This window comes from Columba livia, chromosome 3, assembly GCF_036013475.1.
Source record: "Columba livia isolate bColLiv1 breed racing homer chromosome 3, bColLiv1.pat.W.v2, whole genome shotgun sequence".
Taxonomy (NCBI): domain Eukaryota; kingdom Metazoa; phylum Chordata; class Aves; order Columbiformes; family Columbidae; genus Columba; species Columba livia.
In genome coordinates this window covers 2,873,078-2,897,987 of record NC_088604.1, presented here as the reverse complement: position 1 = coordinate 2,897,987, position 24,910 = coordinate 2,873,078, and the positions used below count along the sequence as shown (strand labels likewise).

Here is a 24,910-nt window from a genome sequence, read left to right as displayed (position 1 = left end):
TTTTCATAGGATCCCAGAATGTCAGGGGTTGGAAGGGCCCTGCAAAGCTCATCCAGTGCAATCCCCCCATGGAGCAGGAACACCCAGATGAGGTTACACAGGAAGGTGTCCAGGCGGGTTGGAATGTCTGCAGAGAAGGAGACTCCACAACCTCCCTGGGCAGCCTGGGCCAGTGTTCTGTCACCTGCACTGAGAAGAAGTTTCTTCTCAAATTTAAGTGGAACCTCTTGTGTTCCAGTTGGAACCCATTACCCCTTGTCCTATCATTGCTTGTCACCGAGAAGAGCCTGGCTCCATCCTCCTGACACTCATCCCCATGAATGAGTCACCCCTCAGTCTCCTCTTGTCCAGCTCCAGAGCCCCAGCTCCCTCAGCCTTTCCTCACACGGGAGATGCTCCACTCCCTTCAGCATCTTGGTGGCTGCGCTGGACTCTCTGCAGCAGTTCCCTGTCCTGCTGGAACTGAGGGGCCACAATTGGACACAATATTCCAGGTGTGGTCTCCCCAGGGCAGAGCAGAGGGGCAGGAGAACCTCTCTGACCTACTGACCACCCCCTTCTAACCCACCCCAGGTACCATTGGCCTTCCTGGCCACAAGGGCCCAGTGCTGGCTCATGGTCACCCTGCTGTCCCCAAGACCCCCCAGGTCCCTTTGCCCTATGCTGCTTTCACAGTATCACAGCACAGCAGTATCACAGCATGTTTGGGATTGGAAGGGACCTCAAAAGATCATCTAGTCCAATCCCCCCGCTGGAGCAGGAACGCCCAGGTGAGGTCGCACAGGAACATGTCCAGGTGGGTTTTCAATGTCTCCAGAGAAGGAGACTCCACAACCTCCCTGGGCAGCCTGGGCCAGGCTCTGCCACCCTCACTGAGAATAAGTTTTTTCTCAAATTTAAGTGGAACCTCTTGTGTTCCAGCTTGATCCCATTACCCCTTGTCCTATCATTGTTTGCCACTGAGAAGAGCCTGGCTCCATCCTCCTGACACTCACCCTTTATATATTTACAAACATTAATAAGGTCACCCCTCAGTCTCCTCTTCTCCAAACTAAAGAGACCCAGCTCCCTCAGCCTTTCTTCATAATGGAGGTGCTTCACTCCCTTAATCATCTTTGTTGCCCTACGCTGGACCATCTCCAGCAGTTCCCTGTCCTTCTGGAACTGAGGGGCCCAGAACTGGACACAATATTCCAGATGTGGTCTCACCAGGGCGGATTAGAGGGGAAGGAGAACCTCTCTCGATCTACGACCCACCCCCCCTTCTAACCCACCCCAGGTACCATTGGCCTTCCTGGCCACAAGGGCCCAGTGCTGGCTCATGGTCACCCTGTTGTTCACAGGACCCCCAGGTCCCTTTCCCCTACACTGCTCTCTAATATGTCATTTCCCAACCTATACTGAAACCTGGGGTTGTTCCTGCCCAGATGCAGGACTCTACACTTTCCCTTGTTAAATTTCATCAGGTTATTCCCCACCCAACTCTCCAGCCTGTCCAGGTCCGCTTGATGTATTTGTATTGATTCTTTTCCACTGTGTTGCAAACCCCGTATTCTTTGGCTCTTTTTGCTACGAAGTGCTGATCCATTTATTTTTTCCTTCATGCAGGAATCCTAATTCAGCCTTTACTCCCATGTCCCTCCAGCATTAGGAACAAAACATCCACACATGTCCCAGCAGAACCTCAAACCAGCCCCTACAGCCATAGCACAGAAATTTGATATTAAATAAATATATTTTTTATACTACTACATCATTTCCCAATGCTAGACATGGCGGTTTGATTTGCATAGGCAATGTGATTTTTATATAGTACTGATAACAATGCTATTGTCACATCGATATTGGTAGAGCAGGAGCGATGAGAAGGAAGCTTAAGCAGGGTTTTTGCACATCCACAATAAATTCTCATCATGCTATCGAGAGTCTTTGGATGGCTCTTTTGTTAGTGCGGAAAGAATCTGACAGCGTTGATAACGACACAAGCCTGGATCTTGCGGCGCCTTTGAAAGCTCAAAAAGAACCTGTCAGTTCAAAAAGTGCCAGAGAAAACCTCCTTCTGACTTGAAATCACGGAAAGCAATCAGTGCATCCACAAAAACAGAGGCAAAACGCCTCGAAAAGCCTTTGAAGGAACAAAGAACTAGCAATGACAACAGAAGAGAAACAAAATTCTTGCTGCTTTTTAGGTGACATACACAAAATCCAGCAGCGCAGGAGTCAGAATGTTAAAATTGGTGCGAGTGCCATGGCGAGCCCTGAGGGAGCTTATATTAGCACAACAAAAGTTTGCATATATCAGCTTTGATGAAATGAGTACGCCCTGTTCTGCGTGGAATATGAACTTGGAAAAGGTGTCAAAGCTGCTCTGAGGATTATTCTGATGGTGCCGTTAATGGAACGGAGAAAAAAATTATTTGTTAACATTTTACAGCCTCTTCGCATTAGAGAAAAGCACGTCGTGCAAAGAAGAGTGGATCTTCTTGGTTGATGGAACAAAATCTTTTGCAGGGTTTTAAACTAAGCACCGGTCACTAATGAGGTGGTTCCAAAATCATCGTGGAAATACGAAAAAATACACTAAAAAGAAACCTTGGCAACAATTTAGACACTCTCACGGCAATAGTCTTTACCTAGCACACGTCTGCCTTCACTGAATCACAGAGTCCCAGGCTGGCTGGGGTTGGAAGACACCTCTGGAGATCCCCCAGTCCAACCCAGCTGCTCACGCAGGGTCACAGAGCAGATCACACAGGTGGGTCCAGGCGGGTTTGAATGTCTCAGAGCAGGAGATTCCACACCCGCTCTGGGCAGCCTGGGCCAGGCTCTGGCACCTCCCAGCAAACAAGTTTCTGCTCATGTTCACATGGAGCCTCCTGTGTTTCAGTGTGTGCCCGTTGCCCCTCACCCTGGCGTTGGGCACCACTGAACAGAGTCTGGTCCATCCTCTGACACCCACCCTGACATATTGATCCCATTGATCATATCCCTCTCAGCTTCTCTTCTCCAGCTCAACAGCCCCAGCTCTCTCAGTCTCCTCATCACAAAGATGCTCCAGACCCCTCAGCATCTTTGTGTCCCTCCGCTGGACTCTCTCCAGTAATTCCTTGTCCTTCTTCAACTGGAGAGCCCAGCACTGGACCCACAACTGCAGATGGGGCCTCCCCAGGGCAGAGCAGAGGGGGAGGAACAACCTCCCTGACCTGCTGCTCACACTCTTCCTCATGCACCCCAGGTCCCATTGGCCTCTTGGCCACAGGGCACATTGGTGACTCACGGTCACCCTGTTGTCCCCCACAACTCCCAGGTCCTTCTCTGCAGAGCTGCTTTCCAGCAGCTCAACCCCAACCTGTGCTGGTGCCGGGGGTTGTTCCTCCCCAGGGGCAGGACCCTGCACTTGCCCTTGTTGAACTTCGTCAGGTTCTCCTCTGCCCAGTCCAGCCTGGCCAGGTCTCTGGATGACAGCTCAGCCTCTGCTGGGTCAGCCCGTACTCCCAGTTTGGTATTACTTCCCATACCAAATGCCCAGGTACTGCTCAATATATTAACCGCGTAATTAAAACACAGCTAATTCATTTTGACAACTACCAATAGAAAAGGATCTTAAATTCAGCATAGCAGGGAAAGAATTCTATGAATGCAGAGCTGCGCTGGACTCTCCATTGAAAACTTTTAAAAGGTTTCAAGGTAAGTAATGGCCTCAAGTTGCGCCAGGGGAGGTTGAGGTTGGATGTGGGGAACAATTTCTTCCCCAAAGGGCTGTGGGGCATTGGAACAGGCTGCCCAGGGCAGTGCTGGAGTCACCAGCCCTGGAGGGTTGGACAGACAGAGATGAGGTTCTCAGGACATGGGGCAGTGCTGGGGTGGGTTAACGGTTGGATTCAATGATCTTGAGGGTGTCTTCCAACCAAAATGATTCTGTGAGTCTAAGCACCATACGGTACTATTTTAACACCAAAAGATGAAGCCCACTGCTCATATTAAAACCATTGGGCGCAATGTTCACTGCCGTTCAAATCAATAGAAATGATGGATAAAAAATCCACTGGCTGCATTTCAACAAGCCCTTTCCTACAGCATTACTGTATCCAAATAATTCATTCAAGTCATGTTAAAATCATAGAATCATACAATCATTTCAGTTGGAAGAGACCCTCAGGACCATCAAGTCCAACCACAACCTAAACTAACACCAGGACTAAACCATGTCCCTAAGAAATCCAAAATCAGAAGTTTGGAAATGCCACAATTCTGACTGTGCACATCCACTCCAGCAACCCTGCCATCCGTGTGCATCACGATACAGACACAATTATGTCGTTATTTTTATTCTGGCAGGACCTCAGCTCTGTTTTGTCAATAGGATTTTATTCATTTGATTGTGGTAACTGCGTGTATCTAATAGACTGAATAAATTCTTCACAAGTACAGCTGAGAGCACCCAACAATTGCTCAGGTCCCCAGGTCACCCCCAAACCTTCCTGCTCTCCCAACAGCTTTATCCACTTTTATTGCACCCCTTAATGGTCACCAGTGCAGAAAAGTATTCCAGCAGCTTTCTCAAAATTAATATCTTTTATATATATCAATAAATCTATTTCTTATTCAAACCCTTTTATTAAAATGCTTGTTCCCATGGGCTGCCAAGAAGATCAAAGTAACTTGCCAAAACTTCTTTGAGCACAGGATGTAAAATCAGGCTCCATAAACTACTAATTGGATCATGTGGCAGATACTCAATATCTGAAATGTGAGTAATAGTATGTGTCATTTCATGAGGTTCTTGACAAACACATGGCAAAGTCCAGCAAACCAAGAACCGAGCTCAACAGACAACGTGAAAATATCTGCGCTCCTCTTCCTACTCAAGGCTGGAAGCCTTGTCAATCACAAAGAAATAAAACAATAGGGTTTTTTCTTATTTGCTTTGATTAAGTTGAAAATAAAATGTTAATTTGATTTGGCAAAGAACTAGAAGTTCAGGATTCTATAAAATACGGGGATTAGAGCAGAACAGACGTTCTCAGTACTTACTCAGCAGTTCCTTACTCTGTGTTTGAGAGGGGAGTAGATTTTTCAAGATATCAGTAAAACAAAAGAAGAGAGCTTGACTCAAGACCACCAGTCCATCTCCTACCAAAATGTAGGTTGGGGTTGTACGACAGTATTTAGGCAGCTTGAGGAAAGTGGTATTTTGAGGCATATTCCACGACTCCAGCGAACCATCCCATAACTTCTTTAGAGTTGTCTACAAGATTGGAGGCAATTAATGAGAATTGTCTTTGAGTCATCGGAAAATGATAGATATTACTACTCAAAATATCATTCATAATACGTAAAAAACAAATCATAAAAGGCAACATCGTGGGCTCAAGTCCAATTTTAAATGTGCGGTCACATTTTAAAACCACCTACTTCACAGCAAATGCATAAATATATAAAGTAATCAATTCTGTCAGGTAGGTGGCAACATCCAAGTTTGTATCTTAGGAATGGGTTTCAAATTAACTTGTCATTTTTTTAAATTACAAACACTAGTTTACGCCATAATTTAGTATGCCATGAATAGTGGATCTAAATAAATGTTCACTTCCTGTCTAAATATGAAAATAATGCTTTTCCTATCACATAAAACTAATTATTGTCGTTCTGCGTGGCAATTTTTTTCAAAATTGCATTATGAATTATTCATGCGTGTTGAGTTTAATACAGTTATTCTAATGATAATATCTCTTTGGAAAAGTTTTTTAAGAAGAATTCAACACATCTTTAAACAAAAGAAACAAAGGCTACCAAGTTATAATAATTCTTTCAGTACTTTTAGAGAGATTAAAGTTACAAGCAAATACAAACTCAGTGTCTTCAAAACCAGACAGATATTTGGATTCAGGGTGACACTTCCAGCTATAGTCAAATTAATATGTAAAAGCTGAGCTAAGTTAGAACAAATGCAGACAGTATTCAAGCAGAAAACATTGCCTTGGAATTATAATGCTGAACTGGCGACGTATCAACTATTTTTACTTCCACCTTCATGGACTTTTTAAATTCATTTCTTTCCAGTGTATGGACTTTGGGGAAAAGGTGCAATTTGGAGGTTGGTGCTGAAGGACAGGGTGAAGAGAGGAGAATGCCTTCATATGACAGTTAATTGTTGTAGTAGTAAAGTCTTAATGTGGAAAGTTTGGTTTGATTTCACACAGGCTGGAATGAAGCAAACACACTTGAGAAAACGTTGACTTTTCTACCATAGAATCACAGAATAGTTTGGGTTGAAGGGACTTTCAAAGCTCATCCGGTGCCACCCCTGCCATGAGCAGGGACATCTGCACCAGCTCAGGTTGCTCAGAGCCCCGTCCAGCCTGGCCTGGGATGTCTCCAGGGATGGTTCATCCACCACCTCTCTGTCCAACCTGGGCCAGGCTCTCACCACCTTCAGAGCCAACAATTACATTATATCCAGCCTGAATCTCCCTCCTTTAAAACCATCGCCCCTTGTCCTATCACAACAGGCCCTGCTCAAAAGTCTGTCCCCATCTTTCTTCTTGGCCCCTTTTAAGTCCGGAAAGGCCGCAATAAGGTCTCCCCAGAGCTTCTTTTCTCCAGTCTGAACAAGCCCATGTTTAATCAGGATATGTTGTGGAGAAATGAAGCCAGCAAAGTCTGATTTCCTGTCAAGTTGTAAGCTTTGCTCGCTCCACTTTCTCACCCATCAGAGCTCCTCTCCAAACATCATTTGACTCATTTTTCCCTCTAGAAGAAGCATGCTGAGGCTCGTTTGAGGCTATGCTTCTGCTGATTAGACAGCCACAAGCGCATATTGATTGAATTGCCAACTACCCCTAAAGCAGAACAACTGAATTTCCCTGCTTTTTCATCAGTGTGAGCACCCACTGATCTCTCTCTGCTTCAAGTTGCTCCATCCTTCCTTCAAATTTGCTCAAAGCCAGCCAGATGATTCAGAAGTAACTGGGAACAAGGGAAAGACACGTGGCACAATCACCAACGTTTTGCTCAGTTATAACACAGAGCTACAGGTTGCAAGTTCTTTCTTCACCCTTGGCCAGGAGATGAAGAAGAAATAAGAGAGAAGGAGAAGCCCAAAATGTTCTTAGTATCACAGAATTCCAGAATCAACTCTCAATATGGAGAACACTGCCTACATTGAAGAGCCCATCCAAGTGTACGGGCACAGTTCCTGGTGTAATGTGGCCAACAAGAAGATTACTTCAAAATTCGAGAAGCGTTTCCAAAAAGGAGAAACACCAAGTTCTAGACAGGCCCTCCAATGGCAGTAGTAAGGCAAATCACTTCAATGTTGTATACATGAAATGACCAGTGTGTTGCTGAGAGCGTGGGGTTGGACTCGGTGACCCACACAGTCCCTTCCTAATAGAATAACAATTAAACTATAACTTGCAATATAAAATAGATTCCAATGTGAATCATGTTTATCTTAATATCTGAGGGGTTTTTTATTTTTATGATTTGACTATCTAGCCTTTATGAATCATACAACTGTGGGCTGAATTTTAACTCATTCAGGAAAATATGCTTCCATTCATATGGAGTCTGAAATGTGCTATCCCATTTTATATCCTCAGAAAAATGCCTTGGTGAATAAAAGCTTTTTTATTAAATTCATGCTATCGTATCTTCTTTTTCTTACATTTGGTAAGGATTAATATTAGTCTATCGTTTAGTCATAAAAGAACAGGTCCTTATAATGAACTGTGACAAGAGAGAGGGAAAGAAGAACTCTGATGGACAGATCTGATATAATGACACAGAAGATAATATACAATCCACTATCCTCATATCTTCATCTTTTATATATGTTCAACTGCAGGAAAAAGAGCGGAAAAAAGCTTTTTAATAAAAAACCCACTAAGAGGTTTGCTTACAGAAAGCTGGTTTGAATCACTACTGTGGGGGAGTGGAAAATAGATGTGACCATCCGAGCCTCTGTTCCTCTTAGCAGGGAAATGGTGACGTTCTCTCACTGAGCTCTGGAGCTTATTAGAGGAATAATTTGGCTAAGATATTCCTCAAAACTGTTGATTTATCCTGCAGTTCTTTTGCTGGCTGAAGACTGAGAAGACTTTGAAGGAAAAAGCTGAGAGGGATGTGGCAATGGATCAATATGTCAGGGTGGGTGTCAGAGGATGGACCAGACTCTGTTCAGTGGTGCCCAACGCCAGGGTGAGGGGCAACGGGCACAGACTGAAACACAGGAGGCTCCATGTGAACATGAGCAGAAACTTGTTTGCTGGGAGGTGCCAGAGCCTGGCCCAGGCTGCCCAGAGCGGGTGTGGAGTCTCCTGCTCTGAGACATTCAAACCCGCCTGGACCCACCTGTGTGATCTGCTCTGTGACCCTGCGTGAGCAGCTGGGTTGGACTGGGGGATCCCCAGAGGTCCCTTCAACCCCAACCAGCCTGGGGTTCTGTAATTTTAATTGGCTCTGTCAGGCCCTAGTTCTCCTCTAAGAGCTGTTTTCAAGTCACTCTGTGCTTACATTTTTACCAGGGATTCGAGATACCGCAAGCTCACCCATTAAAAAGGAGAACTGTAAAAATAATGAAAGTCAGGAAAAGAGTAGACACTACGGAAAACCCTAATATTTAATTAAAAATAAATTAAATCTACAGATATCAAATATCCCTTCTCTTAAAAATCCTTTTTTTTTTTCTCTTCTTGGATAATTACGCAGTAATTAACGCAGACCTACAACGGTTTTATCCCAGGGCTTTGCTCATGCCAAATATTCATAGAACAAGGTTACATCTTAACCTGTTCCTCTTCACGCTGTATAACTGGTTATCGTAGTGGATCCTGTCTTCATGTCACACATATCACATGTTCACATTGCAGCATAAATTACGATGGCACACGTTTAGTGGGTTAAATTTTCTGGTGTGCTTTTCCCAGCATTAAATCTGATGTAAAGCAACTTTGTAGAAAGAACCTCCTGGATTCAGAATTCATTAGCATGCCAAAGGAACTCGTTCCAGCCAAGATGATTACGCCAATACCCCTGTGAGAAGGGGAAAGCTCTTTGAAATGTCTCTCATGGTTCAAGACAGCGTCTTAGAAAGGGTAGAAAGATTTCTCAGCTGCCCCAATAGGCAGAAGGAAGAGATTCTCACTCGGCTTGTCTCAGTTTTAACTTGCTACCTTCACCTAAAACACCTTTTTGGTGGTATGGAGAAAATCAGTGCATACAGTGTAAATAAGGACTAAGCGGCATTCCATTAATTAAAGAAATTGCTCTCTGAATCTAGAATTCGGCTCTGTGTCTTTATTTAAATGAAAAAAACAAGAGCAAAAAGCCACTCGAACGAAGCATGACATTAAATGGTAAGAAACTGAGCATCCAAATTCATCGACGGCAACTTTTTAACTATCTTCATATACCAAAAGCTTGCAGTAACGACAGACATCAAATGAAAAGCTTATGTGTTCTTATGTGCTGCTTCTGCTTGGTTTAAAATAGTAGTTGCTTTTAAATGCAAGTTTAACTTAGTCTTCATACTAATACTTCCAAGCATCCACGATGCAGGGATCACATACTCACAAGAGACAGAGTAATAACAAATCAGGGGGATTAGGCCCAACCTAAAATCCTAACAGAGTAATGAAATAGTAGAAATTAATCCAATGAATTACAAAACCCATTTCGACAGCGAGTCAGAAATCAGGAATACAAAGACATTTTAAGTCATCCGTATAAAAGGACATTTAGAAGTATTTTTTTAAACAGGTAGAAAGTGCTATTAGAAAAGAAGACACCAATAGCCATCCATTGGTTTAGGAAAAAATTCTCAGGTTGTGCTTGTGTTTAATTATTTTAAAACACTGAGTATTTGGAATACATATTATTGTCTCCAAAAGTTGTGCCATTATGACAAACTATGAAGATGTCTCTATACTTAATTTCTTTTCCCAAATTGTCTTGTTGCTAGGAGACCACAATCCCAAACTATCAATGATGATGAAGGACGTTATATTAAGTTTGTTTTATTAAAGAACGATCAAAACAACTTGTACCTTAAAAATAATGTAAGCCAAAAATCTTTTAAATCAGTCAAATTCCAACACAATGTCTTCAAGGGTTGGTAAGTACTTCAATGGTGTGTGATATACGGCTCAGCAATATATAAGAAACAGGTCCAGCATATTTACCATACAAAGATGTAATAAAAGAGATAATAAAAATGGGTGGAAGGTTTATATCAAATAAAGCAGCTGCTTCTGCCCATTGGAGGAGGACTGAGTCAGATGATCCTTGTGTTAAACCATCAGACATTGGGCCAACAAGTTTATATCATGAAAATAAGATGTAAGAAAATTTTCAAATAGGCAGCAGCGAAAAGTGTTTTAGCTTCTTCAATATAAATGCACAGAAAAACTTTAAGCTGTAGAATTGTGAATAGCTGTATTGAAATTCTGTGTGCAGCTTCAGTATTAAAACTACAATATTGCTAACGTACTGAAAAAGCCACTATTTCTGAAAAGCCTGTTTCTGCGGCTGTTCAATGTTCAATGTTTCTTGCTGCTCAGAGTGGAAAAGAGAGAGAATAACACAATGTACAACACAAGCCCAAAACAATTCAGGTAATTTTAACTTATTTTCTCAGCCTCAGCAGGAAGCCAATAGGTATATTTGTCATGTGGAAGCCCTCACACATCCTCCAGAAGTCAAGAAGGACAGACAGACGTTTAAATGAAGTCGACCGCATCTGTCTCCAAAGACCTTCAGAGGTGACCAGTCCCGGTGATGACGTGGTCGGTACCACTATCTACTTTATTTGAAGTGTCACTTGAAGCTCTTAGAGCACGGACTTTGCCTCCCATCAATACCTCACGCTTGTTTGACCCATCCTTTCTGAAAGGTAGAGCTCCCAAACATGGGGGCATGCGATGTATTCAGCTCAGCTACTAATATCACTTTAGACTGCACCATCTCTTTGGGGAGGGTTCTAGGTAGACAAGGGTCTGAGAACCTTTAAGAAGCTCAAATGCCAACAGCTTATTATTCTGCTTTTACTGTTTAACTATTTTAATGCTTTATCTTTACTCAAATTGGTGACACATGAGCAATCTAGTAGAGTTCCCTCTCAGACACATTTTGAGGATGCATGATGCTCACAGCAATTGAACGCGGTCTTCACCATGTTCTAGCTCGGACAAATTATGTGAAAGCCAGTGGAAAATCATAGAATCACTTTGATTGGAAAAGACCTTCAAGATCATTGAGTCCAGCTGTTAACTACACACGGCCAAGTCTGCCTCTTCCCCATGTCCTGAGAACCTCATGTCCGTCTGTGCAACCCTCCAGGGCTGGTGACTCCAGCACTGCCCTGGGCAGCCTGTTCCAATGCCCCACAGCCCTTTGGGGAAGAAATTGTTCCCACATTCAACCTCAACCTCCCCTGGTGCAACTTGAGGCCGTTTCCTCTGCTCCTGGCGCTTGTTCCTGGGGAGCAGAGCCCGACCCCCCTGGCTCCAAGCTCCTTTCAGGCAGTTCAGAGATCAGAAGGTCTCCCCTCAGCTCCTGTTCTCCAGCTGAACCCCCCAGGTCCCTCAGCCGCTCCATCACACTTGTGCTCCAGCCCCTCACCAGCTCCGTTCCCTCTCTCCACTCGCTCCAGCACCTCAAGGCCTTTCTTGGTGTGAGGGGCCCAGAACTGTCCCCAGGATTGGAGGTTTGGCCTCCCCAGTGCCCAGCACAGGGACAATCACCCCCCAGAATGGGGTAATATAACCAGCAACTACACAACTACCTTGCAAATGTGAACATAACTCTGCATTACGGCATCTGTGCTGCTCCCAAAACTAATTCTGTCAGGAGGCAAAGTCCTAAGACTCATTTCAATACCAACAAAGCCGTGGGCTTCACTCTACCAGTTTTTGGACACAACGTAGACATTTCTCTTGCCAATAAATCACAAGCTTCTTCAGTGAATGACTGAACTAGAGGCACTAGTGTGAGAATAAGCAATAACAGAATTAGCACTGACAGATACACATCCATAGGTAAAGCAGCGCATCTTTTGCTGTCTTGGTAGATGATATATACCAAGAGGACCATGGTTATTTTAAATACAAGCTACAGAAAGGTGATGAAAGAACATTTTGCCATTTATGGATAAGATGAAGCTACTTCACAGTATCATAGAATCATTTTAATTGTCGCATCTTCTATATAATCTTATCGAGGCACAGTGTGCACTTCACAGCATAAGGGATAAGCTGGGCTGGTTTGCCAACAAGGATAAACCAAGGCGTATTTACAGTTAATGAAGCAATAGACCTTTTAGTGCCAGAGGATTGACTGAAACAAAAGCCATAGGGGATGCCATTTGCGCTTCTATTTGTGAGCTGTGCATGAGCATTCTCGGACTGAATAACGAACCTCCTTGGTGCACTGGGGCTGGTTTATGGTCCATGGAAGCAGTTGCTTTGTATTCAAATGTAATATTTTATGCAAGCATTTGAAGAGTAAGGTTATTTTCTCTTCACCTTTATCGAATCCTCTTGATATTAAAAATGTGGGCATATCACATGCTCTAATTTGGTGAAGCTATGTATAATGGAAGATAAAAAATAAAACCTTGCTGCTTGTAATGATTATACAAATTATTTGGTGTGTTAGTTCTGTTTCCAGCACACTGGGTGTGATGCAGTGAGAACGTGGGGATCCTGCAGACATGGAGATCCATGGAGGGTTCACTGCCCTGCCAACTTCTGTTGGAATCAGTGCTAATGAGGAGGCCGTTCGCTGGTTGCCTTCTTTTGGGGAGTTTCCTTTGCAGCTCATGACCTTGCAATGAGTCTTCATGAAATTCCAGGTCTCAATCCCTCTTACTACATTCATGTCAGATTCACCCTGAAAGCCGTATCTTCTCATTGACAGAATCACAGAATCGTTTTGGTTGGAAGAGACCCTCAAGATCAGAGTCCAAACATTCACCAGAGCCTGGCCCAGGCTGCCCAGAGCGGGTGTGGAGTCTCCTGCTCTGAGACATTCAAACCCCCTGGACCCACCTGTGTGATCTGCTCTGTGACCCTGCGTGAGCAGCTGGGTTGGACTGGATGATCTCCAGAGGTCCCTTCAACCACAACCAGCCTGGGATTCTGTGATTCTACACCGGGTTGAGCCCAAGCCCAGTTCAGACCCTTGCTCTCCCTCCTGGCAGTGCAGGCACATTTTGCCAATATTGATACTGAGAACATTTGCCCGGCCTCCAGGGACCCCCTGGTCCAAAGGTGGTTCCTCTATTCAACAACCCCCAACAGACTTTTCTTCCACAGTTTTGCCCAGTCACTTTTGGGAACTCAAACACTTTTTGCTATATTTAAGATTTACGCCCTCTGTCCTTAATCACTTCAAAGAAATTGGGTACTAGATTGATTTCCACAAATACTAAATAATAAATAAATAAGCAATAAAAGCTTTAAAAGAATATGTTTCCTTAGAACTAATTCAGTGGGTGGATTAATATAAAGAGGTGTAAGATCATTTTCCCTCCAGCAGCTCTGTCATTTACACTCTTCAGAAACCAACCCATTGTTGGAATTTCTCTCATTAATCGAGCTAAATAAGTCCCTGAAAGCCTTTGGTAAAACAGACACTAGATTACATTAATTAATCATTTAAATTTCTTTCTGATTTTTCCTTGGCTGCCACAGGCAACCCTGCCTCTTCAAAGATAACTGCAATGCAAGAACAATACCTACAGTTCATAAGGGCAGCAAGAAAATTGAAGGAGGGCTACATTAGGTGAATATTTGAGCCAATTTATTTGCATCATATATCCTACCATTTACGTTGCTCTAAGTGAAGTTAAGATACACTTCTGTCCTGACTTCATTTGCATGAAACAATAAGAAATTAGGGATGGCAGTGCAGAAATATATTTCATTTTTAAGGAATACCTCTCTTGAGTATATGTAGTATATGACATTTATTAACCTGCATGTACCAAATGGCACATGAGGATGGCTCTTTTCTAAAAGTAAATTGGCTCTACATTGTAAATCTTTGAATAGATTTCCTGTGATCAAAACTCAACCTGTGGTTTTTTCTTCTAATTTTATTCGTTACTAAACAATCTGTTTGATAGTTCAATATGTTTATCCATACACTCCAAATTTAGACCGAGTAAAAAAAATGCGCATTACAAATTATTCAAGCATTGGAACAGGCTGTGGTGAAGCCACCATCCCTGGAGGGGTTGAAAAGATGCAGAGATGACGTTCTCAGGGACATGGGTTAGTGGGGGATTTGGCAAAGACAGACTAATGGTTGGACTTGATGATCTTATAGGTCTTTTGCAAACTAAATGATTCTATGATTAAATAATTGTTAACAATATAATATTTTAGAACACTGTTGATCAATATACACTGTTCATAAAGATCCTTTTAATATTATTAAACTCTTTTCCTAGGCAAACTGAGAGTTAACTTTATTGTATGTACTTCTGTACACAACACTCAAGAATCAAAGACCTTTGTGAAAGTCAGTGGCGCTGATCACTTAAATCAAAGAACTGAAACATTCCAATTTCTTGGGTGATCAGGCCTGTTACCATTTCATACAAAAAGCTACAGCATTGAGAACTTCAAGACGTAAAGATCAACGGTTTCCCTCAAAAATGAGATTGGAGATCAGGCAGTGAGAATTCACCATCACCATCGGGTGGTGAATCCTCAACATGCCTGATCCCAAACAAAAGTCAATAGTGGGGTGCAGTGATTTGTCGCATTTATACACCTATAAAATACATTTGTTACCACATGTATTTATAAAAACTATCAAATCAGTGCACAGAACTTCACTGTGAAACCTGCATCCTGCCTTCCCGGGTGAGAAAGACGAGCCGATGCCACTCAACAGTAATAACCTCATAACTCAGGCAAGCACGAGAGAGATTCTTGCATATGGCGTGTCAAAAAATTGCATATCTTAGCATGTAAGGTCACTCAGCTGTCAGAACAGAAGCAGAAACTGCCTCCCAGACAAACGACGAACAAGAAATTGCAAAGTCGAGCACGAAAGGGCGGAAAATTCTAATTTACGCAAATTTCAACAGGATGGAGTGTGTGTACTAGATGCAAGACCCTGGCTCGGTAGAGTGATGGGTGCATTTCTCTACTCGGATAGTACAGGAATATTTCTGAAAGATGTTATGAGTGTTGCTGCCGTGTTCTGTGAAAGAGTTTAACAGTGTGGATGGAGTCAGACTGACTCAACACCAGAAAATAATATTATTGACTATGATGACATAGCCTATTTTAGACATACAAAAGTATTTCAGGTGTGATGCTGGGGTGGGTCAACCAAGCATGTGCTGACCTCCTTTTTGTCACATATTTCAAAAACTTGTAAATATTCTCACAGAGTCCCAGGCTGGTTGGGGTTGAAGGGACCTCTGGAGATCCCCCAGTCCAACCCAGCTGCTCACGCAGGGTCACAGAGCAGATCACACAGGTGGGTCCAGGGGGTTTGAATGTCTCAGAGCAGGAGACTCCACACCCGCTCTGGGCAGCCTGGGCCAGGCTCTGGCACCTCCCAGCAAACAAGTTTCTGCTCAGGTTCACATGGAGCCTCCTGTGTTTCAGTCTGTGCCTGTTGCCCCTCACCCTGGCGTTGGGCACCACTGAACAGAGTCTGGTCCATCCTCTGACACCCACCCTGACATATTGATCCCATTGATCACATCCCTCTCAGCTTCTCTTCTCCAGCTCAACAGCCCCAGCTCTCTCAGTCTCCTCATCACAAAGATGCTCCAGACCCCTCAGCATCTTTGTGTCCCTCCCATGGACTCCCTCCAGTAATTTCTTGTCCTTCCTAAACTGGGGAGCTCAGAACTGGACACATAGCTCCAGATGGGCCCTCACCAGGGGACAACCTCCCTTGACCTGCTGCTCAAACTTTTCCTCATGCACCCCAGGTACCATTGGCCACAAGGGCACATTGTTGGCTCATGGTCAACCTGGTGTCCACCAGAACTCCCAAGTTCTCCACATTATTTACTCTAACCTTAGTGGTGATGTGTGGTTTGAATGGAGATGACTGCCATGAAGACATGTCGCTAACTTCAGGTGGTGCACCTAAAACTGAGGTTACTGGTTAATTTGGAGCAATCAGTCCCCCAGGACATAAAAACCAGCACTTCCTAGTTTCAATCACAGAAAGATATTGCCTGGAAGTTTAAACACCTGCTGAGAGCAGAACAAATCCCAAGCTAAAGCAGAACAAATTCAAAGTTAAATCAGACTGCTAGGGGTTACATGCAGCCAAGGTTTCAAGATCTATAGGGATAGGGCTTCACGCTCTCACTATGAAGAATTTTTTTCCTTATATGCAGTCAAACTTTTTCCTTGTTATTTTTTTGCTGTTCATAAAGAAAACAATTGATAGTCATCTCTGGTGACTGTGTAGATAAATCCCCTGTATCAAACACTACTTAGCAAGCTGGTGGTCCTGCACAACGCCAGGTTCAACTTCCAGACCATTTTGAAGTGTAGAGACCACTGCATCCATGCTGATCCATAAATAAATAAGGAATGGTAAAGGCCATTTTGCCAAGCACAAATCATAAAAACTAAGCCAGAAAACTAATTCTACACTGAGCCAACTTGTCAACACGTGTAGGCCGTTCCCTCAACAAAAGACATGATTTATAAGAATACTCTTCAGACTCTTCTTCAGCACAGAAACTACAAATGATGTTACAACTCCCACAATCTTCCAATTTGGACAATGTCTATCAATTTATCTCTCTACTTTTCAGTGCTCCAGAACTGACTTGACTGTCCTGCTACATTAGGGGAGCTACAAGAAAGCTGGAGAGGGACTTTTTGCAAGGTCATGTAGTGATAGGACAAGGGGTGATGGCTTTAAACTGAAAGAGCATGGACTTAGCATAGATATAAGGAAGAAACTCTTCCCCGGGAGGGTGGTGAGACACTGGAACAGGCTGCCCAAAGATGTGGATGCTCCATCCCTGAAAATGTTCAGGTTCAGGCTGGACGTGGCTCTGAGCAACCTGGGCTGGTGGAAGGTGTCCCAGGAGGCTGGACTAGATGATCTTTAAGGTCCCTTCCAACCCAAAGCATTCCATGATTCTATTATTTCAGAAAATGTCATGCCAGCACCCCTACAATCACGGCTGCATCTGGTTTCTTGCTATTTCTAGACTGTTCATTCTCAGAAAGTCTCAGGAAGTAGAAAAACACAAATTTTTTTGAAGAACCCAACAAGGTCAGTTAACAAGAGGCAAGGGAACCGGTACATGGGTAAGTGCTAATGATAAGATCTTGATGGTGGCACTGCGAGGCAGCAGCCCACGCTCCACGATCAAACCCAAGCAGATCCCAGCCTTCTTAAAAAATCATTTGAGTGGTGCTACTCAAGTTCCTCGCTAACATCTACTTACTACCGGCTTACACATCCCAGTGGTTGCATAAAATTGGTGGATATGTGCTGTAAAGCTGAGCAGAGCCCATGGGGAGGCAGAGGAACCTCAGCAGCACTGGAGCCGCCACCGCGCTCCCGTCATCTCCGCCTCAAAGACTCCGGTGACGTTTGGGCAGGTTGGATCTCACTCAGAAGCTGTTCCCATGGAGCCTGCTGTGATTCACCTTCATTTGAAGAAAATAAACGTAGAACATGCTTATATAGAAACTCCCAGAGTGGAGATGAACATTAAACCGCCACAAATGAGGCAGAACTCAGGTTTTATTTGTGAATCCTCTGAAACGTAGGACAAAGCCGAGAAGGAAAAGAAGGGGAATGCTGTAAGATAGGAAGTACTCCATGACTAGCGAGAGGCAGAGATTTATGATTAACCAACAAGACGAAGGCAACCCTGTTTTACAAGGCAATAATCCAGCACAATTCCCTAAGGTAAAGCCCAGAACGGAGGCGGAATAGTTTATTCAAACAAGGCAAGTGGATTATTGCCCCATAAACCAGCACGCCACTGTGATTATTACCTTTGTCTTACATGCTCTTTTCTAATGTTTTTTCTCCATAAACATTTAAAACCCTAAAATATCAGGAGAAAAGAAAGGGGGCAGGGGGTAGAAAGTCGCACATTTAATATTGTTTTCTAATTTCCTGAAAATGTATCGAGTCAGGAATGTAAAAGAACAAATTTCAGTCAGGGTTCTAAATAGCAGCAATAAATCCAATTAATAAGCAGTACACTAAGATCTTACATCTCCCTGATTCTTCACACATATGTCGTTTCCCCCCGCCGCCAGTTTTCTCCCTTTTCGCGCTCTCCCAAATACACAAGCAGTTTTGATTTATCGAGATTTTTTCCTCATACACTTAAATTTCACATTATACTTGACGCACCATGTTCCATCAAACCCAAAACAAGGCAAAGACTCTTGGAGAACCGTATCAGTGAGAGCTGATAAAACCTTAAGCCACATTCAGCCTTCATCAGCTCTAAAAGAACAGGACATTTGGAGAATATAGAGCATGTTGTTTCAATACCTAAACTCACACCTTTTTTTATTTAGAACAGCCCCATTTAGAACAGACCAATATATTGCGGCATAGCCAGTAATATAAAATAATTCAATACACTGTTAAAAAATTCACTCCTCCTAAGACAATACGAATATGACCAGAATGGACTAACTTCTTCACCACAGAATCACAGAATCCCAGAATGTCAGGGATTGGAAGGGACCTGGAAAGCTCATCCAGTGCAATCCCCCCATGGAGCAGGAACACCCAGATGAGGTTACACAGGAAGGTGTCCAGGCGGGTTGGAATGTCTGCACAGAAGGAGACTCCACAACCTCCCTGGGCAGCCTGGGCCAGGCTCTGCCACCCTCACCCCAACAAGTTGCTTCCCAAATTTAAGTGGAACCTCCTGTGTTCCAGTTTGAACCCATTACCCCTTGTCCTGTCACTGGTTGTCACCAAGAAGAGCCTGGCTCCATCCTCCTGACACTCACTCTTTATACATCTGTAAACATTAATGAGGTCACCCCTCAGTCTCCTCTTGTCCAGCTCCAGAGCCCCAGCTCCCTCAGCCTTTCCTCCCACGGGAGATGCTCCACTCCCTTCAGCATCTTGGTGGCTGCGCTGGACTCTCTCCAGCAGTTCCCTGTCCTGCTGGAACTGAGGGGCCACAGCTGGACACAATATTCCAGGTGTGGTCTCCCCAGGGCAGAGCAGAGGGGCAGGAGAACCTCTCTGACCTACTGACCACCCCCTTCTAACCCACCCCAGGTACCATTGGCCTTCCTGGCCACAAGGACCCAGTGCTGGCTCATGGTCACCCTGCTGTCCCCAGGACCCCCAGGTCCCTTTCCCCTACACTGCTCTCTAATAGGTCATTCCCCAACTTATACTGGAACCTGGAAAAACCTGTAAATAAAAACCAAAATATTCACTCTATTCACAGTAGCACTAAATACAGATGATTCACTGAATAACAACATGATCAAAATAAGAAAATTCAGCAGACTCCCAAACCCTTTGTTTCTGATATTACACTTAGATACATCACAGCTCCCTCACCAGTTTTACATCTATCGAAGGATCTGAATTTAAAAGAAAATAACGAGTGGAACTTCTATCAATATTTCATCCCTAAAAACTCTTTGTTCTTCCATTTTTAAAGCCTTGTGATTCCTCTATTAAAAAATGTCTTTAGAAAGGCAAACAACCCAAACAAATATGATTTCGACTGATGTTGTTTTGAAAACATTAAACGGAATCCCACTGGGAAATTAAATGAAAATGTCAGCTCTAATAATGGGAGAGAATGATTCATAGACAGAATCAAACATTTTTAAATGTTACCTATGTAATTAGAGGAGCCTGATTTTCCAAAGGACCCGTCTCTTACACCTTCCAATAAAATCTAAGACTAAGTAGAGATTTGGAAAGCCAGTTTCAACATATGTGCTGCAGAAATTCTATCCGGGAAGGCCTGAAAACGTGTTCCTGCTTCCTAAGGGTCGGAACTCACCACGTTCCAACTGCTTCACAAATGGGGTGTTGGAATAACCGCTCTCACCAATGGCAAAATTACAGCTTGATTGCAAAATATTTGAGCTCTATAAAATATCTGGAATCATCCTTACAACAGCTTAAAAATTAGGTGGCTATTTAGATATACTGGGACTTGGGAATCTGCAATAGGTTGACAAAATTTTCTGGATAAAGAATGACAGGAAAGGTGATACTTTCTAGGTTGTAAAGAGGACTAGAAGGGTTTCATTTCACTTATTGTCAAAAAAAGTCAAGTCTAAGTTTTTTCGGATATAGACAGAAGGAATATGAAGCTACATGAAGGTTCAAGTCCCACTTTTCCATTCAAGTCCCAACACGACTTGTGATGCACAAATTTAGACTCGGCCTAAACGGAGTTTAACAACATATGGAAACACCTTTTGTGCCGTTCAACTGTTCAATGAGGAGCCAGCGGGTAAAATTAGGAAAATGCAGCAAATGTTCTTTCTTGGCGGATCCTGTGCTGGAGATGGTGGAAAAACCTTCTCCAACTGGGTTAAATTGCTGAATTTCCTCTTGGGTTCAGAGACGTAAACTCCAAGTAAAAAGGAAAGCGAGACAAAGATTAACTCAGATGTCGAGGTCACTAAACGAAGGTCAACTGACTTTAGTTACAGCCAAGAGTGGCACCGTGACCGATGAACAAATATTATCACTGCCATTAAAAAGAAAGCAAATAAAATTAGAAAAATGAGATTAAATAAAGCAGATATTTAATAAAACTCTTAGCAGTTAGAAGCGATTTTGTGTGGGACAGATTTCCTTTAACGTCTAAATGATCAAAAAGTAAATTTAAAAAGTTTAGACAGTAATCCGTATTGTATTTCATCCTGTTGGCACCATCAGCACCAGTTTTGTTGCCGATGTCACAGCGTTAGGCACCAAAACTATGGATCTATATAGGAGTAATGTAAACGTTCCTGAAAAGTTATGGAAAAAACTATGGCCAGCTGGCTCCAGTTGAACCATTCTAAACACCCACGTGGAGAGAAAAAGGCAGGAGAAAACTTGAGTACTTTGGCAGAAGTTGTTGCTCTCCAACAGGTCATTCCCCAACTTACACTGGAACCTGGGGTTGTTCCTGCCCAGATTCAAGACTCTACACTTGCCCTTGTTCTAGTTCATTGACTTTTTCCCTGCCCAACTCTCCAGCCTGTCCAGGTCTCTGGATGGCAGCACAGCTTCCAGTGTCACCACTCCTCCCAGCTTGGTGTCACCAGCAAACTTGCTGACAGTCACTCTATTCCCTCATGGTCCTTTGCTTTACATAACCTGACTTTGGGAATCAGACAGTTGATAAGAAAAGATTCTCTACAAAATGTCTCTAGTCTTCAGCAGTAATGTGGTCAAAAAGAAAGCGATTCCAAATGGCCGATACCTTTTCAGATGTCCCCACCTGGCTTCAGCTCTAAGAGTCCAGTTCACCCGTGTACCCTGTGTCATGTCCCCCAGTTCCACAAAATACCTCATACAGTCTAAGATATTGAAAAGAGCACCATATTCTGCTGGTAGGCACTGCCCAGATGTCCCTGGAGAATATACCTTATTTCCCCAAAAAGCCATTTTTCTACCCACCACTATGAGAAGAACGAAGACAACATCAATAGGAACCTCTGGTGAGCTGGTGTTTCATGGGCCATAGGAAATCATAGAATCGGTTCAAACAACTATTGAGCATAGAGTATCCTATCATATAGTATTGGGAAAACTATACGGTGTATGAAAAAATAGAGAAAAAATACAAATTAATCCATTCCGAAATACTTAGGAACATGGACAACTTCAGAAGTGTCACCAAGCATTTTCAAAGATACCTTTTACCTGAAAAAATACAGAGAGGTATGATATTTTTATTAGTATTAGGGGTGTCACTTTAACAGTAGCACATACAGAAGTCACTCTCCAGGGTAAAATGCTGGACAAGATTGAAGTGTCTTTGCTTACACAATATTGGAAACCAAAGCAGAGCCACAGAAGCTTCCGTTCATGACACTAAGACAACAAAAGGAAGGTGGCTAAAGGAAATTACAGCCTTGTTCTGCTTCAACTTGGCAGACTTACCAAAAAATAGGTGATTCAACAAGTGTAATGAAGGGACAATAATAGGAATTTCTTGCAAGACCTGTAATGAAAATAACATTCAAATTGGGTCCACAATTCAATCACATCTCCATGACTTAGAAAACACATGGTGGCCAAGTCATATTCTGAAAGTGAGAAAAGATTTCATCCCTATCTGAGTTTATTCTACAAAGGAATAAAACTTGTTCACATTGTTGTAACTGAAAGTACTACCTGAATATGTTACTATTCCATATAAGATTGGAACAGATCCAGGACTATGTTATTTTACTATCAATCAGTACAACAACTCAGAAGCTTTGTAGCTTTCAAGGATCGTAATATTTTAATACGATAATTCTTGTGGAAGGATTAGAAAAGAATGAGTAAAGAAAAAGAAATATGGTGTGCACTGGAAGGCAAATAACTTTTTGTGTTTGATCTTTACAACATATTTTATGTGTACGTCAAAAAAAACCCAAGCAAAGCATTATTCTTCTTATTTATGCAAACAGAAGGATGGTGTATCCAGTAAATAAACCGATCTCTGTTTTCCTTTGAGGTCGGAGATTTAAGCATTATAGATGTATGAATCTACATCTATTTTATATATATATAGCCTAAGATTAATACATAGATGATTGTGGTAATGTAACAGATACTCTTATTTTATTCCTGGTTTAGGTATTCTTCTGTGCCATCATCTAAGCAGAAGGTATTATATCATCTAAACTCTAGGTGTGATACGATAAGAGCAATGCTGATCAGGACCAAATACTCTATTTTCACTAAGAAAGGGCTTATTTTTCCAGCTTAAGTGGCATATTTGTGAATTTAAGAGGACACGGAGCATCCAAGAGGAGGTGAAGATCACCAGAGCTTTCAGCTCCATTAGGTGGTCTCTGTCTGCTTAGAGAAGATACAAACCTTCTAAAATTCCATCACATTCACCAAATCTGGAAAAACTCAGAGCAACAGATGTATACTGGGTAGAAATTAATTTTAGGAAACCAACTGGAATATGGATGGCCATAATTACCAGGTGGACAAGCTTCTACAAGCTTCTACATTTCCATAAGCTTATCAGAATTGGCTGGGCCCTAAACACCGTGGATTATTCTAAATGTGAAGATCTCAGACAATACCATTAAGACAACTTTTAAAAATTACAAATTAATATTTTCATCAGTTATTGTCTTATTTTCCTTTTTTCTTGACCATGAATATACTAGAGACTAGACCACAGTGCAGCACAAGGCTGAACAAGCAATCACTGCCATTCTCTATTTTAAAACTTCCTTTTTTCATTAACTATCTCATTAAGAATTTGCTTGATCTTCCTCCAATTGAGACGACTAAATGTCAGATGTCTTAGCCCAAGGTCCCTGCACTGGTTTTCCTTTAGGGTCAATTAACAGGGTGATTCACAGGATTGACATGACCCCCATTTAAATCACCTTCTAAAGGTGTTTATTACTCCACAATTATTACAAAAGTTACTTTACTCACTGTTTTAAGAGCTACACTGGACAAAATACTATTGATTTGGCTCAAAATGGATATTGCATGGATAAAGATGGTGGCCTCTACCTCCAGGTGGAATCAAGAAGTGGAATTCCACCTAAGTTAAATTCTTATAAGGTATAGATTATAGATTATACAACCTTCTTCCTGCAGTTTCTGTGACCATTTTCCACCTTGGACTGGGCTGGAGTTACAAATAAAATATTAGGAATGCACTTATGGTTTTATATACCTTGAGATCTGAAGAAACACCTGCTACGGTTATATGGAATAATTAAAATGATGACACCAGCGGCAGGAAAGTCGCTGTACAGAGAGAAAATGCTTTGTCATCTAGTGGGCGACAAAATAAGCAATTATGCTGGAGTAATGGTAAATGGTACATGGTAAATGGTAAATGATAAATGGTAAATGGTAAATGATAAATGGTAAATGGTAAATGATAAATGATAAATGATAAATGATAAATGGAAAGAGCCCTAAAGAATATGTAGAGTTTTCAAAACCATTGGATATAGGAATGAGGTTAACTCAGCAATGGTAGAATACGGAGTTACACCATGCTTAGAAAACCAGGGCAATCTTTAGCATTTTCCATGGGTATCGGCATGCGAAATAACATGCAAAATCTGCATATACTGTATTTTAACATATATATTATTATCCTACAGCCGTACTTATAAAAAATCTATAGTTATATTGAGAATCTCTTCCTTGTCCAATAAACACATTGGTTCATAGTGAGCGCCCCTTCAACCTTTGTACAAATCTGTGATAAAACAGTTTACACATATAAATATAAAAGGCACAAACAGAGCCATTGCAGTCCCATTTTGATCTCAACCTGCTTTGATACCACTAAAACCAGAAGAGTAAACTGTGGTTTATATATTATTAATACACACAAGCGAGATCAGACATAGGCCCATCAAACGCAATGCTCCTACATGAAATAATATTATGGCTTGTAGTTTCATAAGGAAAATCAAGTTAAACCCTAAACTCTAATCCTCTTCACATTAAAATATACCACTTTAAGGAACTGTACAATCCAGATCAATATAGGGATTAATGATTCATTAAGAATCAAACACAAGTTGCTCAAACTTCGCCAATAATTAAGGATCATAAATGAATGGTGATCATGATTAAACTGATTAAAGTATCCAGAGAAACTTCAAATTCTTATGTAGTTTGTTAATGAACTATGTAAATACTATAAACCACGTCAAATCACACTCACAAATGACATTTTCACGCGATCCAATCG

The 24,910-nt window shown here is 42.3% G+C and overlaps 1 protein-coding gene across 5 annotated transcripts in view; it reads right to left on the bottom strand.

Annotated features, from left to right (window-relative positions):
* The window catches only part of MSRA (methionine sulfoxide reductase A), a 303,524-nt gene that overhangs the window by 256,408 nt on the left and 22,206 nt on the right, over positions 1-24,910 (bottom strand). Inside the window, exon 2 of one of the 5 annotated variants that reach the window (XM_065055613.1) lies at positions 22,117-22,177. The exons of the other annotated variants lie outside the window; for them this stretch is intronic. The gene's annotated coding sequence lies outside the window, so the exon portion shown is untranslated. The remainder of the gene's footprint in view (positions 1-22,116; positions 22,178-24,910) is intronic. 5 annotated transcript variants of the gene reach the window in all.